We start from the raw sequence: 13,677 nt of genomic DNA, 5'->3' as shown, positions 1-13,677 counted from the left end.
AAATGGCAAACACAGCAATTAGTTGGATGTCACGCAAGCAGAAGTCTGTGGCGATGTCAAGCACAGAAGCTGAGTACGTCGCCCTGTCGGAAGCGGCCAAGGAGGCTGTACACTTAAGAGCGTTCTTATCAGGGATCATAAGTAAACAGCCAGCAACAACAATCTACAACGACAATCAAGGAACTGGCAACATGGCTCGAAACCCTGTCCTGCACAAACGAGCCAAACATATTGATCTCCGCTATCACTTCATTCGTGAAGTAATCAAAAGGAAGGAAATAAAAGTGGAGTATCTCCCAACCGAAGAGATGACGGCGGGCGTGCTCACGAAAGGGTTAAATACAACCTTGCATCGAAATTGTATCAAGAACATGGGCATGGAGCACTAACTCTCATTCCTTTTGTTGTCTTGTTCGCTCTGTTACAGGTATCTTTTTGAGAGTAAGTGTTGGAGAATCAAAAAGCTCCCGCACATGAACCAAGCCGTGCATGCATTACGAGCGTGCCCTAAGGACGCAGCGCGCAGCCACGCGAGGGAACTACTTGCGTATCACTACGCCGTCTATCCCCCCTCCCCTGACATATATATATGTATCCCGATCTCGAGCAAGCTCTCTCTGTATCTGACCGCCGCCGTGTAATAAATTCGTTAAACGTATTCGCAATTGCGTCCCTATTTCCCACAAATAAAAATTTAATTTGTTGTTATTGCTAATTTCGTGAATAATAAAAAAATAAAAAATAAATTTTTTTTGCCGATTCCTGCTTAACAGTACAAAATGTGTAATATCAGTACAAAATTACCTTTTTCAAAAAAGTTAAAAAAACGCCAAGTACACGCAATGTATTTTGTAAATTCAAAAATTAAACCTAAGTGGTAGCTTTATATTTAATTCTCCTTAACAAAATTATATCACAAAATTATGTTACCTAACTCAACCCAAGTGACATGTATTTCAAAAAAAGATGTGAAATCTTTAAATTGCGCCAATTGCAAAGAGAATATGTATATTGCTTTGAAAAATTATTGTTGTGCAACTACTTTGATGAAAAAATAAAACCCAAGTGGTATATATCTTTGTGTTCCCATTTAAGGGTCTTCCTATTCCAACCCAAGTGGTAATAGCTTCTTAATATTCTTCTTCAATATATAAATATATATGATTATATGTTATTATATATGAAATTTGGTACTTTATATAAAATTATATATGGGTCCACATATATATCATTATATATGAGCATATATAATTCTAAATATAATTAGATATGAACAATAGATCATATATGCACTCATGTATGGATACATATAAGATTCATATGGAAGTATATATAACCCTATATGATTATATATAATTTCATGTAGCGTTATATATAAAAAGCAAAATTTCCGTACTTATATATGATATTATATACAATTATATATGACTATATATAATATTACACTTTTAAATTCGGATTATCCGATAGATGGCATCCGATAGGATTAAGAGAGCGCCGCCGCCTGCGCGAAAGATGATAAAGCGTCAAAAGAATTCGTTCTCTCAGCAGAAGAGTGGAGAATAGAAAACTTCTCAAAAGAATAAAAATCCGAGGGCGGAGAGGAATAAGAGTTAATACCTCCCTTTACTATATCTCTCGCGTTCAAAAGAGAGATATTTTTGTAGGCTGCTATCATCCTAATCTACTCCTTCTAGCGAGATAGCTCCGGACATGACGGAGAAGTGGTATGATGATCAAAATTCCTTTCCCTTCCTCGGGAAGGGTATTTCGCACCTTAAGAGACGAAGGAGACGACAAAGGAGAAGGATCGCTATCCTTAGTAGCACGCTTCATCATATAATCCCTTTTGATCGACGGACAGGGCATCTGAGGAACATTTATACAACAGGCCCCGGCAGACATCCGAGAAGGATGCCCGCCAGTTTACCTGAGCCTTGTAAAAGGGCACATCCTGATCTGTAGGATCAGGCTGCGAGTTCACCAAAGGCATTTCCATGGTCGTTCCCGATTCTTGAATCAGAGAATCAAGAGTGACTCGAACCTCCTCATCATCGACATCGACATCCATATAGCGTCGCCGCGAACGATACCCTTCGAATCACGTCGTGTACCAGATACCGACATGTCAAAACCTGTCCGGGATGTTCTAAAAAAAGAAGGGGGAGGAAAAGTGAAGGAATGAGAAAGAAAAGAAAAAGGAATAAAGGGAGTAAGGAGGAAATTACTAAGCAAAAATAAAGGAAAGCAATGCGTAGAAAAATTAAGGAAGGAAGGAAGGAAAATTAATGAGAAGGGGGAGAAAAATTGTGCAGATAACACAAGGACAAAGAAAAGGAAATCAAGATGGCCGACTTATCCACATGAAAGTCGGTTAACTGTAAGAAGATATCTCGGCCGCAAGACTCGATCTATAAGCTGCACAAATCCACAAGGCCGCACTCGCGAAGCCGGATACAATTAATAATGCGAAAAAAACTTTGTTTAGCCCAGAAATAGACTAATTACTTAAGACTGTCGGGAATTCTCACAAACACGTCATGCTACGAGATTCAAACCGACTCTCCCCCCCCCCCCCCGATTATTACTGTCGGAGTCACAACAAAGATTTTTGCCTAGGGTTCTTCTAATCAGAGTCTGGCCATACGGTAGCAACTTTTGATTAGTTCGTCATTTCTTGGCAAAAGCAAGAGAAACAGAAAGAGAAAGAGCTAGAAAAGAGACAAAGAGATAGAAAGAAAGAGAAAGTGAATGTATATCCTTATCTCTCGCAGAATTTTGCCAGAATTGCAAGTTGGCAAACTCTAATTTTTATCAAGAGGGCCGCAAAAAAAATATCAAAGGAGAATATATGAACACCAACACCTTGTTACGGCTCCACGCTCCATCTTCCTTTGATTGAAAAATATCAAAATTCGGAAAAGTCGTGGGTTAGCAGCCTAAGTGCTAGGCGTGTGAACGAAGGATCCCGAGTTCGAGCCCCGGTTGGCTTCGTTAATTTTTTCCGTCTCCTACAGCAGTAATGAAATCAACTGTTTGGATTCGCTACCGCTTACGTTATGTCTTAAGTTCTTGACTGTAATTGGCTAATTTTCTTACTGCTTAAGTTTTTCTATGTGCCCGGGCCTTTATGTGTCATTTTTAATTTTTTAAAGAAAAATCCTTTTTTTATTGTATAATCTTTTCTATTAATTAATTTGAACAACTTTTGTGTAAAACATTTTTTTATTTATCTAATATTTTTTGAAATATTTAAGGAAAACTTGGTAACTTTTTCAATATTTAGCTTATGACTTCGATAATATTGTAAAAAAAAAAATCAGAATAAGACTAGTAATTTATTTTAGTTTTTTGGACGCTGAATACGACCCCGTTTGCCAAATTGCTCTGTCACGTCATAATTTTGAGATATTTGTAGTTAAAGTTACAAAAAGGGCTATTTTCACGTACTTTGTCATATTATAACTACGATATATGACGTGCTAGAGAAATTTTATTACAATCAAAATTAAGTATGTTATTAGGACTTTCAGCCCTCAAAAGGAATTTTTTGTATCCGCTATGGTTAACAAGATATTCATGGTTATACATGGGGTCTATTGCGAAAAAGTTGTGAATTAGATCATTGACGATTTACCAAATAGCTTTCAATTATGTTTATTTAAACTTAAGGGTTTTTTAAGTCGCTGAATACGAATCCAATGTCAAAATTGACAAATTCTAAATGGAAGATAAAAATTAATTTATGTTTAAATTATAGTAAATAATCTTGTATAAGAAATTTTTCACACATTATTTAAATTTGATATCTAAATTGACATCGGACTTTCTTATTTAGCGACCTAAAGAATCTTTAAGTTTAAATAAACATAATTGAAAGCTATTTTATAGTAAATCGTCAATGATCTAATTCACAGCTTTTCCGCAATAAACCCCATGTTCAAGCCGTTCAAGAACGTTCTCCGGAAAATCGATTTTCTCTAGATTTTCTTGAAACTATGAATATACGTTAATTTAGGTGTGCTTTATGCGTGGTATAAATTTCAGTACCTCTTGCGGTATTAAAAATCGAGATACTGATGTGAGTTTCAAAGTTTCAACTTTTAACATGGTTCCTATTCCGAGCTATTGTGAAAGAGACATTATAATGAATTGTGAAAAAAGTTTTCTCTAAATGTTTTTGAAAAACTAGTGTTGTGACGGAAGGAGCGAGATTACTGGGAATTAATGCCATACTTATATGTTCGTTAAACGTACTTATATGTATGCTTTATTTCTATGTATCACAGAACAACAACCTAGATGGCTAACATTAGGCGATTTTTGGCGTGACACTGGTATAAGCAACCAAAGGGTACCAAACTGCACCAGAACCAATAGCAACCACCGATAGCAACTTTGGTATATGTACCAAACCATACCAAACGATTGCCAAAAATCGCTTATACTCGATATAATGTTAGTGGCGCTAATTCGCAAACTCTGTGATAGGTGTCGTTACTATAGTTCTCCCACGCTTATTGACTTCGTTACCGGAATCCTATCGTTAATTAAGGCCATTGCACGTAACAAAAATTTAGTCACAACTATAAGGCCGTAAGAAAACTGACCAATCACTATACCTTATTTTTCGACCATAAGGAAAATACTCGACTGCGATTGGTCAATTTTCTTATGGCCTTACGATTACGATAAAATTTTGTTACGTGCAATGGCCTTTACTGTTATTTATTTTAGGTTATATAGTCACGAAGGTATCCCGGTGGCCGTCGTTCTTTGTTTGATCGACGAACCTGAAAAGTGAAAATTTCATGTAACTATCTCTTTCTATTGGTGTTGAATAGTGTTGTGGATTATGTAGCAAGGATCAGATAGGCAGGCTTCAATATATAAAACTTAGGCCGGTATTCATAGTCAGATCTTATTTCAAGACCGTCTTAAGTAATATCTTAAGATGCTAATACGACTCTGTGATTGGTTAATGACATCTTGAGATTGTACTTAAGACGGTCTTAAATATAAGAACCAACTATGAATACCGGCCTTAGTATATTTAATTACAGAAAACCGTTTCACACAAGAGGCATAGAACCTTACACGTATATAACCTTGCACGTATATATCCTTACACGTATTGTCTTTGATATATATGCAAATTTCAGTCTTTGTTACGTGACAGTAGGACAAAAGCTATATCTAACCGAACCAAGAAGGCGGACTCTAGTTAGTGAACTAAACCTACAAAGATAGCACATGGGAACGTGCGCTTATTGGTCGAGCCATCTTGATGCGGAAGATTTCTGTTCACAACACTTCCTCCAAGCTTCTGCATCCAATATTCTGTCGCAGTCTGTTAAAACGCACGTGCTCCAAAGGCTTCGTCAGGATATCAGCAAGCTACAACTTTCCATCAACATGTTGGAGGTTAATGGTACCCTCCAAATATCTTTCTCGAACATAGAAGTGGCGTACTTCTATGTGCTTACTTCGCTTATGGAATTCGGGGTTCTTAGCGAGTTTAACAGCACTGGCGCTATCAACAAACAAGGTCGGCAAGCAACTTTCACCGAGCAATTCATGTAACAAGTGTTTTAACCAAACAGCTTCCTTAGCTGCTTCACTAGCTGCCATAATCTCTGCTTCGGTTGTAGAGAGAGCCACCGAACGTCGACCCATTGTCCGTCGAGGATCAGCTGGCGCAGGAACAGCACGTCGTCGCTGTACTGGCCGTTTATCACGCCGGTCTCGCACTCGAGCGAGAGCTGCGAGATGTGAAGGTCGCGGCTGTGGAGAAACTCCAAGGTCAGTCGCACCACGTCCTCCTCGCGCAGCGTCAGGTGCGCCGCCGGCATCACGTATCGAATACACAACCGCTGATCGAGGCGAAAAAACGTCAAGATCGCGCGCGCGCGCGCACACACACACACGTTACACGTTCCGCGGAGACCGCTCGCGGCGCACTGCCGCGCGATGGCGCCCGCGCGTCGCCGCCATCTTGGATCGATCGCCGCCGCCGAACTTTGCAGTTTACTTGTCCATGAGACTGCGCCTCCTGCATACAATGCCACAACTCCACTAGTTGAACGTCGCGTTTTGACATCACCAGCAAAGTCGGCATCACTATATACTTTCAGACCTTCTTGACTTTTGTAGGTAATACCGTGGCTTGTAGTTCCTTTCAAGTATTTGAAGATTTTCTTCACATTATTCCAATCGCTTCTGGTTGGCTGATGAAGAGCACGAGCTGCTTTGCCTACAGCAAATGCAATGTCGGGACGTGTCGCTGTCATCAAGTACATCAGACTTCCCACAGCTTCTTGGTAGGGAACATGATCGTCGAGATTCTCAGTTGATGCAGCTTCTTCACGACCAACAGGAGTGTATACAGCATTGCATTCATCCATTCGGAATTTTTTCAAAATTTTCTTTATGTAGCCTCGCTGGGAGATAGTAATTGAACCATCTTTCTGACGAGCAATATTTAGTCCGAGAAAGGTTTCTAGATTGCCCATTGTAATCTTGAATTCTTGCTGAAGAAGTTCAAGAAATGACTGAACTTCGGAATCGTTGCTTCCGACAATCATACCATCATCCACGTATATTGCAACATAAAGAAAGTTTCCGTTGCGCTCACGATAAAATAGACATGGATCTGCATTGCTATTTTTCATGCCAGCCTTCTTCATAAAGTTGACAAAGCGTTTATTCCAGCAACGTGGAGCCTGCTTCAATCCATATAGGCTCCTTTTCAGCAGACACACACGTCCTGTTCTATCTTCGAAACCTTCTGGCTGTTCCAGGTATACTTCCTCCTCAAGTGAACCGTACAGGAAAGCCGTCTTCACGTCAAATTGCTTCAGACTCATATTCTTTGCAGCAGCAACTGCAAGAAGAGTTCTTACCGTGTCATACCTGGCGACTGGACTAAAAGTTTCGTCGTAGTCGATTCCTGATTTCTGAACATATCCTTTTGCGACCAGACGAGCTTTATAGCGAATATTTCCATTATTTTCTTCCTTGACGCGAAAAACCCAGCGATTTTTAAGTATTCTTGCATTAACAGGCCTTTTCACGAGAACCCAGGTTTTGTTTTCAGCCAAGGAGTTCAATTCGTCCTTCATAGCTGCTAGCCAAGACTTTCGATCTTCCGACTCAATTGCTTCGTGGTACGATCTTGGAAGGCTTGTATCTTGCGCAAGACATACATATTCTCTGCTTGTCATCCATCCTGGTCTCTTTCTTGCACGCTTGCTACTGGAAGAAGAGGCTTTATCTTCTAATTCTTCGCTGAACACAGAGGCATATTTCTTCTGTGTCTCCGGTGTCTTCTATTTCGCTCTGCATTTCAGTTTGACTCGAAGAGTGCTTATACTCAACAAGTACTTCAACCGCATCATTGCTCTTGTTGCAAACGACTTCTGGTTTAAAACGAACGTCATGAGTGCATATAATTTTATTCTGTGAAGGAATCCAGATTCGATATCCATCTCGTTTATTAACGTAACCGACAACATGTCCTTTTAGTGCTTTATCGTCGAACTTGGATCGAAACTGCTTTTGGACGTGTACGTAGCATTCTGTACCAAAAATTTTTAGGTGATTTAAGCTTTCAAGTTCCTTTCCGAACCACAATTCGTACGGCGATTTTTTTATCAATTCTAGTTTTTTCAGTATGATTTAGTATATAGGTAGCTGTATTGCATGCCTCTGCCCACAAAAATCTCGGTAACTTACTTGGATTTAACATAGAACGCGCTGCCTCGACGATAGTGCGATTCTCGCGCTCTGCCGATCCATTTTGCTGCGGCGTATACGCTGGAGTTACTAATTGTTCAATTCCATGTTTGCTGAGCAGAGTAGAGACATCCTTATTGTCAAACTCCTTTCCACCGTCGCATCGGAGCCGTTTCACAACATGACCATTGGTTTTAGCTTCATTCAGGAACTGTTTTAACACTCCGCATACTTCACTCTTCTTTGTTAAGAAGAAGATCCGCCGAAACTTGCTAAAATCATCCTTGAAGTAGACAAAATATCTTGATCTTCCTAAGGAAGCAGTTGACATGGGCCCGTTTACATCTGCGTGAATCAATTCGCCGACATTTTCCGATTGATTTGGACGATTTCTAAACGGCAGACGATGCATCTTTCCCAATGCGCAACTATCACAAAAACTTTCGTCCGTACTAGTCACATTAATGTCATGCGCTTTAAGACTTCTTTGACATGGCGTTTGTTTTGATGGGCTAACCGTTCGTGGAATATGTCGGTGCTACTTGCTAAGTTGACTTGTTCTTTGGGCTTTGTAACCTTCAAGTTTAATACATATAATCCGTTCGAAAGGTGACCCGTGGCGCGAATGCCTTGATCGTTTACAGAGCGTATACAAACTTGCTTCTTATCAAGTGTCACACTGAAACCCTTTTGACCGCTTTTACCGAAAATAGATTTGCGCTGGCGTCCGGAACGTACCGTACATTGTTGAGTTCAGCGTCATGCCATGAATCATTGTAGTGCAATTTAATATTGACTAAGCCTTGACCGTGGGCCTTTATTACAACATCACGTTTTCCGAGTGAGATTGTTTCTGGTACAGTAAATTCTTCGTATGATGCAAAGTTCTGTTTCTTCGGGGTGATATGGACTGAAGCTCCACTGTCACAATACCAATCTTCTGAATTCTTGACATCCGTTGATGCTCCTAAGACGTATGCCATAAATGCAACCTTGTTTTTATCAGGTTTATCAGGTTTTTCCTTCAATTCTGGACATTCAGCAGCCCAATGACCAAGCTGTTTGCATTTATTACAAGGAAACTTCTGTTTTGCACGATTTGCTTCTTTAGCAGATTTTTCAATGCGCTTATCACGATAAGAGTCTTGCTTCCCATTGCGCTGTGAAACGAACGCAGACTTGCTTTCACTTTTCTGGGAGTCCCTCAGTTTAATATTGCACAACTTTTCAATCAATAGATTTAGAGTTTGTTGATCAGACGGAATCGTGTCCCAGACGTCCTTGAAATTTGTGTACTCCTTTCCTAGAGTTGACAGAATCCTTCCATTTAACATACGCTCAGACAGCCTGTTCTCTTGATTTTTCTCAAGCTCTGCGTTTAAATCGACAAACAGTTTCTGCAATTTTGCGATGTGAGTGCTCATATCATCACCTTCTTCGCGCTCAGCCTTGAAAAACATTTCAATTAGCATGTTTAATCTTTGAGTAGAACTGCGTTCAAAACGCGCACAAAGCTTTATCCATATTTCATTTGCTGTTTTACATGTCAAAACAAGTTCTGCTACGGATTTATTTAATGCGCATGCAATGTAACTTGCCGCTTTTGCATCATCTTCTTGCCACTTTTCGACCGCGATCTTCTGTTCATTGGTTGGTGCAGCATTCAGTTGTGGACATAGACGAGTCCCGTAAACAATACTTTCGAGCGCATTTGCACGAAATATGTGTCCCATATGCCATTTTCACTTCGCCCAATCCTCTGGACCACTGAGTTTTTCAACAAAAGCCCTTTGATCCGCGAAGGATGCCATTTCTTGCGAGCAGACCCTTTACTACAGAATAACAACACTGCGCGGATTGCGTGCTGTGCCCATAACCTGTTGTGGATTATGTAGCAAGGATCAGATAGGCAGGCTTCAATATATAAAACTTAGTATATTTAATTACAGAAGACCGTTTCAAGAGGCATAGAACCTTACACGTATATAACCTTGCACGTATATATCCTTACACGTATTGTCTTTGGTATATATGCAAATTTCAGTCTTTGTTACGTGACAGTAGGACAAAAGCAATATCTAACCGAACCAAGAAGGCGGACTCTAGTTGAACTAAACCTACAAAGGGCCGAGCCATCTTGATGCGGAAGATTTCTGTTCACAACAAATAGAAAGAGATAAACTTTTCACTTTTCACGTTTCCGTCCTAGGGGAAAAGATACATGATCGATCCCCAGATCCTTCTCTTCTTCTATTGTTAACATCAGGGTTTGACTGGCTGATTGGAATCCCATACAGCACAAAATATTTTTTAGGAAGATTAAAATAATTCACAAAAATATTTAGAATGTTTCTATGTCCGCCAGATCATATCAGAAAAATATTTTCAAAAATATTTTTATAATATTGCAAATAAATATATTCAATAATAATTGTCAAATCTTTTAGAAATATTACTTCAAAAAATAAAATATGTTTAACCGAATCAGCAATAATTGTGTGTTTCATGTTTGAAAGATTTTTTTAATATCTGTAAAATATATTGCTTTTGTGAATTAAGAATTAAAAAAAAACAAAAAAAAAAGAAAATACATTTATTATATATATGTCGTGTGCATACAGCCGCCCGGTCACCCATCCGAGTCAGTACCGCACCTAACGTCGCTTGACATCGATGATCGAACGGACTAGTGGCGATCCTTTGATTCTGACGCTTCCTTGTTGCTTATACTCCTATATAACATATCTTTAAAGTGTTCAAAAATCGTGTAATGATAATAACCGGTAAATATTAAAAATAATAACGCAAGTACAATAATTATTAATATGAAATTTGTATATTTAACATAATATAATATTAATATAATAACGTTAACAACATGCATGATAACGCCTAAAAACGCTACCTGACAAAATAAAGAATTTATTTAATGAATTGAATCAAAGTTGAAAAATAATTAGGAATCAAATTTAAAGAAACATAAATCTAAAAAAAAAATATTCTTTATGTATGTGTGTGCATATATGTTCACGGAGTAAGTTATAAGTTATAGTACTATAGTTTCAATTATTCTTATATTATTTCTGCAATGTTGTTCTAATATTTCAACGAAATGTTGCAATTGTCTCTACAACATTAGGGGAGACCGGGGCCTAACCGTCGCCGGGGTTGAACCGTCAAATCAAATATCTCGGAACCTGTATATTGTGCGAACTCGCTATTAACATTGTAAACGCTGCTTATGGTACCCATGTGACCAACGGAGTTTCGGCAGGTTATCTGCCGTGTTATGATTTTTACGAGGGCAAACGTGTTTTCGGAAGGTGAAAGTGAAATTTTCTGCGCGTGGAAATTTTGTAATATCTGCAATAATATTTGCTCTCCAAATCTCAAAGTACGTGATTATAAAGAGTAATGCATGCTGAACACGAATCCAGTGTAGTTTTTTCATTATCGTTGATGTCTAATATTTCGTGGGCGATCAAACCTGAAACTTGTGCTTGGGGCTTATCCGTCAGTAAGCACCCGGGGTTTATCCGTCAGTCTCGTCACTGTGGCGCGCCGGGCGCACGACTTCGGCTCACGGCGATTTCAGGTTAGGTTTCCCTCGAGCGTGATTCTGTCTTCCCTTGCACATGCGTCAGTTTGTATAGGAGGGAAATGGTACGCACGTATCGTCGCAAAACGGGTGTTTTGGCCGACCGAAAAGATGGCGGACCGTTGTTTTCGAGATCGCTCGCGTTCACGGCACGTCGGCGAGGTACGGCGAGACACGGCACGGCTCTGAGATCCCGCGATTTCCGCGCGAGAGTTGACATGCCGCGCGCGCGGTAGATCGTTACGACTCCCGGCCGCGGTAAATCGTCGTTGTTGGTCGTTGTGTCAGTGACAGTCGCGCGTGCGACCGCATCGTCTAGCGTTCGCCGCATCGTCTAGCGTTCGCCGCATCGTCTCGGCGTCATTGTCGCCACCGTTGTAGTGGTGGTGGTGTCGGTGGTGGTGGTGGTCGTCGTCGTCGTCGTCGTCGTCGTCGTCGTCGTCGTCGTCGTCGTCGTCGTCGTCGTCGTCGTCGTCGTCGTCGTCGTCGTCGTCGTCGTCGTCGTCGTCGTCGTCGTCGTCGTCGTCGTCGTCGTCGTCGTCGTCGTCGTCGTCGTCGTCGTCGTCGTCGTCGTCGTCGTCGTCGTCGTCGTCGTCGTCGTCGTCGTCGTCGTCGTCGTCGTCGTCGTCGTCGTCGTCGTCGTCGTCGTCGTCGTCGTCGTCGTCGTCGTCGTCGTCGTCGTCGTCGTCGTCGTCGTCGTCGTCGTCGTCGTCGTCGTCGTCGTCGTCGTCGTCGTCGTCGTCGTCGTCGTCGTCGTCGTCGTCGTCGTCGTCGTCGTCGTCGTCGTCGTCGTCGTCGTCGTCGTCGTCGTCGTCGTCGTCGTCGTCGTCGTCGTCGTCGTCGTCGTCGTCGTCGTCGTCGTCGTCGTCGTCGTCGTCGTCGTCGTCGTCGTCGTCGTCGTCGTCGTCGTCGTCGTCGTCGTCGTCGTCGTCGTCGTCGTCGTCGTCGTCGTCGTCGTCGTCGTCGTCGTCGTCGTCGTCGTCGTCGTCGTCGTCGTCGTCGTCGTCGTCGTCGTCGTCGTCGTCGTCGTCGTCGTCGTCGTCGTCGTCGTCGTCGTCGTCGTCGTCGTCGTCGTCGTCGTCGTCGTCGTCGTCGTCGTCGTCGTCGTCGTCGTCGTCGTCGTCGTCGTCGTCGTCGTCGTCGTCGTCGTCGTCGTCGTCGTCGTCGTCGTCGTCGTCGTCGTCGTCGTCGTCGTCGTCGTCGTCGTCGTCGTCGTCGTCGTCGTCGTCGTCGTCGTCTCGTCGTCGTCGTCGTCGTCGTCGTCGTCGTCGTCGTCGTCGTCGTCGTCGTCGTCGTCGTCGTCGTCGTCGTCGTCGTCGTCGTCGTCGTCGTCGTCGTCGTCGTCGTCGTCGTCGTCGTCGTCGTCGTCGTCGTCGTCGTCGTCGTCGTCGTCGTCGTCGTCGTCGTCGTCGTCGTCGTCGTCGTCGTCGTCGTCGTCGTCGTCGTCGTCGTCGTCGTCGTCGTCGTCGTCGTCGTCGTCGTCGTCGTCGTCGTCGTCGTCGTCGTCGTCGTCGTCGTCGTCGTCGTCGTCGTCGTCGTCGTCGTCGTCGTCGTCGTCGTCGTCGTCGTCGTCGTCGTCGTCGTCGTCGTCGTCGTCGTCGTCGTCGTCGTCGTCGTCGTCGTCGTCGTCGTCGTCGTCGTCGTCGTCGTCGTCGTCGTCGTCGTCGTCGTCGTCGTCGTCGTCGTCGTCGTCGTCGTCGTCGTCGTCGTCGTCGTCGTCGTCGTCGTCGTCGTCGTCGTCGTCGTCGTCGTCGTCGTCGTCGTCGTCGTCGTCGTCGTCGTCGTCGTCGTCGTCGTCGTCGTCGTCGTCGTCGTCGTCGTCGTCGTCGTCGTCGTCGTCGTCGTCGTCGTCGTCGTCGTCGTCGTCGTCGTCGTCGTCGTCGTCGTCGTCGTCGTCGTCGTCGTCGTCGTCGTCGTCGTCGTCGTCGTCGTCGTCGTCGTCGTCGTCGTCGTCGTCGTCGTCGTCGTCGTCGTCGTCGTCGTCGTCGTCGTCGTCGTCGTCGTCGTCGTCGTCGTCGTCGTCGTCGTCGTCGTCGTCGTCGTCGTCGTCGTCGTCGTCGTCGTCGTCGTCGTCGTCGTCGTCGTCGTCGTCGTCGTCGTCGTCGTCGTCGTCGTCGTCGTCGTCGTCGTCGTCGTCGTCGTCGTCGTCGTCGTCGTCGTCGTCGTCGTCGTCGTCGTCGTCGTCGTCGTCGTCGTCGTCGTCGTCGTCGTCGTCGTCGTCGTCGTCGTCGTCGTCGTCGTCGTCGTCGTCGTCGTCGTCGTCGTCGTCGTCGTCGTCGTCGTCGTCGTCGTCGTCGTCGTCGTCGTCGTCGTCGTCGTCGTCGTCGTCGTCGTCGTCGTCGTCG

This window comes from Temnothorax nylanderi, unplaced genomic scaffold (assembly GCF_030848795.1).
Source record: "Temnothorax nylanderi isolate EJ_2023f unplaced genomic scaffold, tnyl_v1.0 TNYL_tig0276_pilon, whole genome shotgun sequence".
Lineage (NCBI taxonomy): Eukaryota > Metazoa > Arthropoda > Insecta > Hymenoptera > Formicidae > Temnothorax > Temnothorax nylanderi.
Note: the sequence above shows the minus strand (reverse complement) of the source record.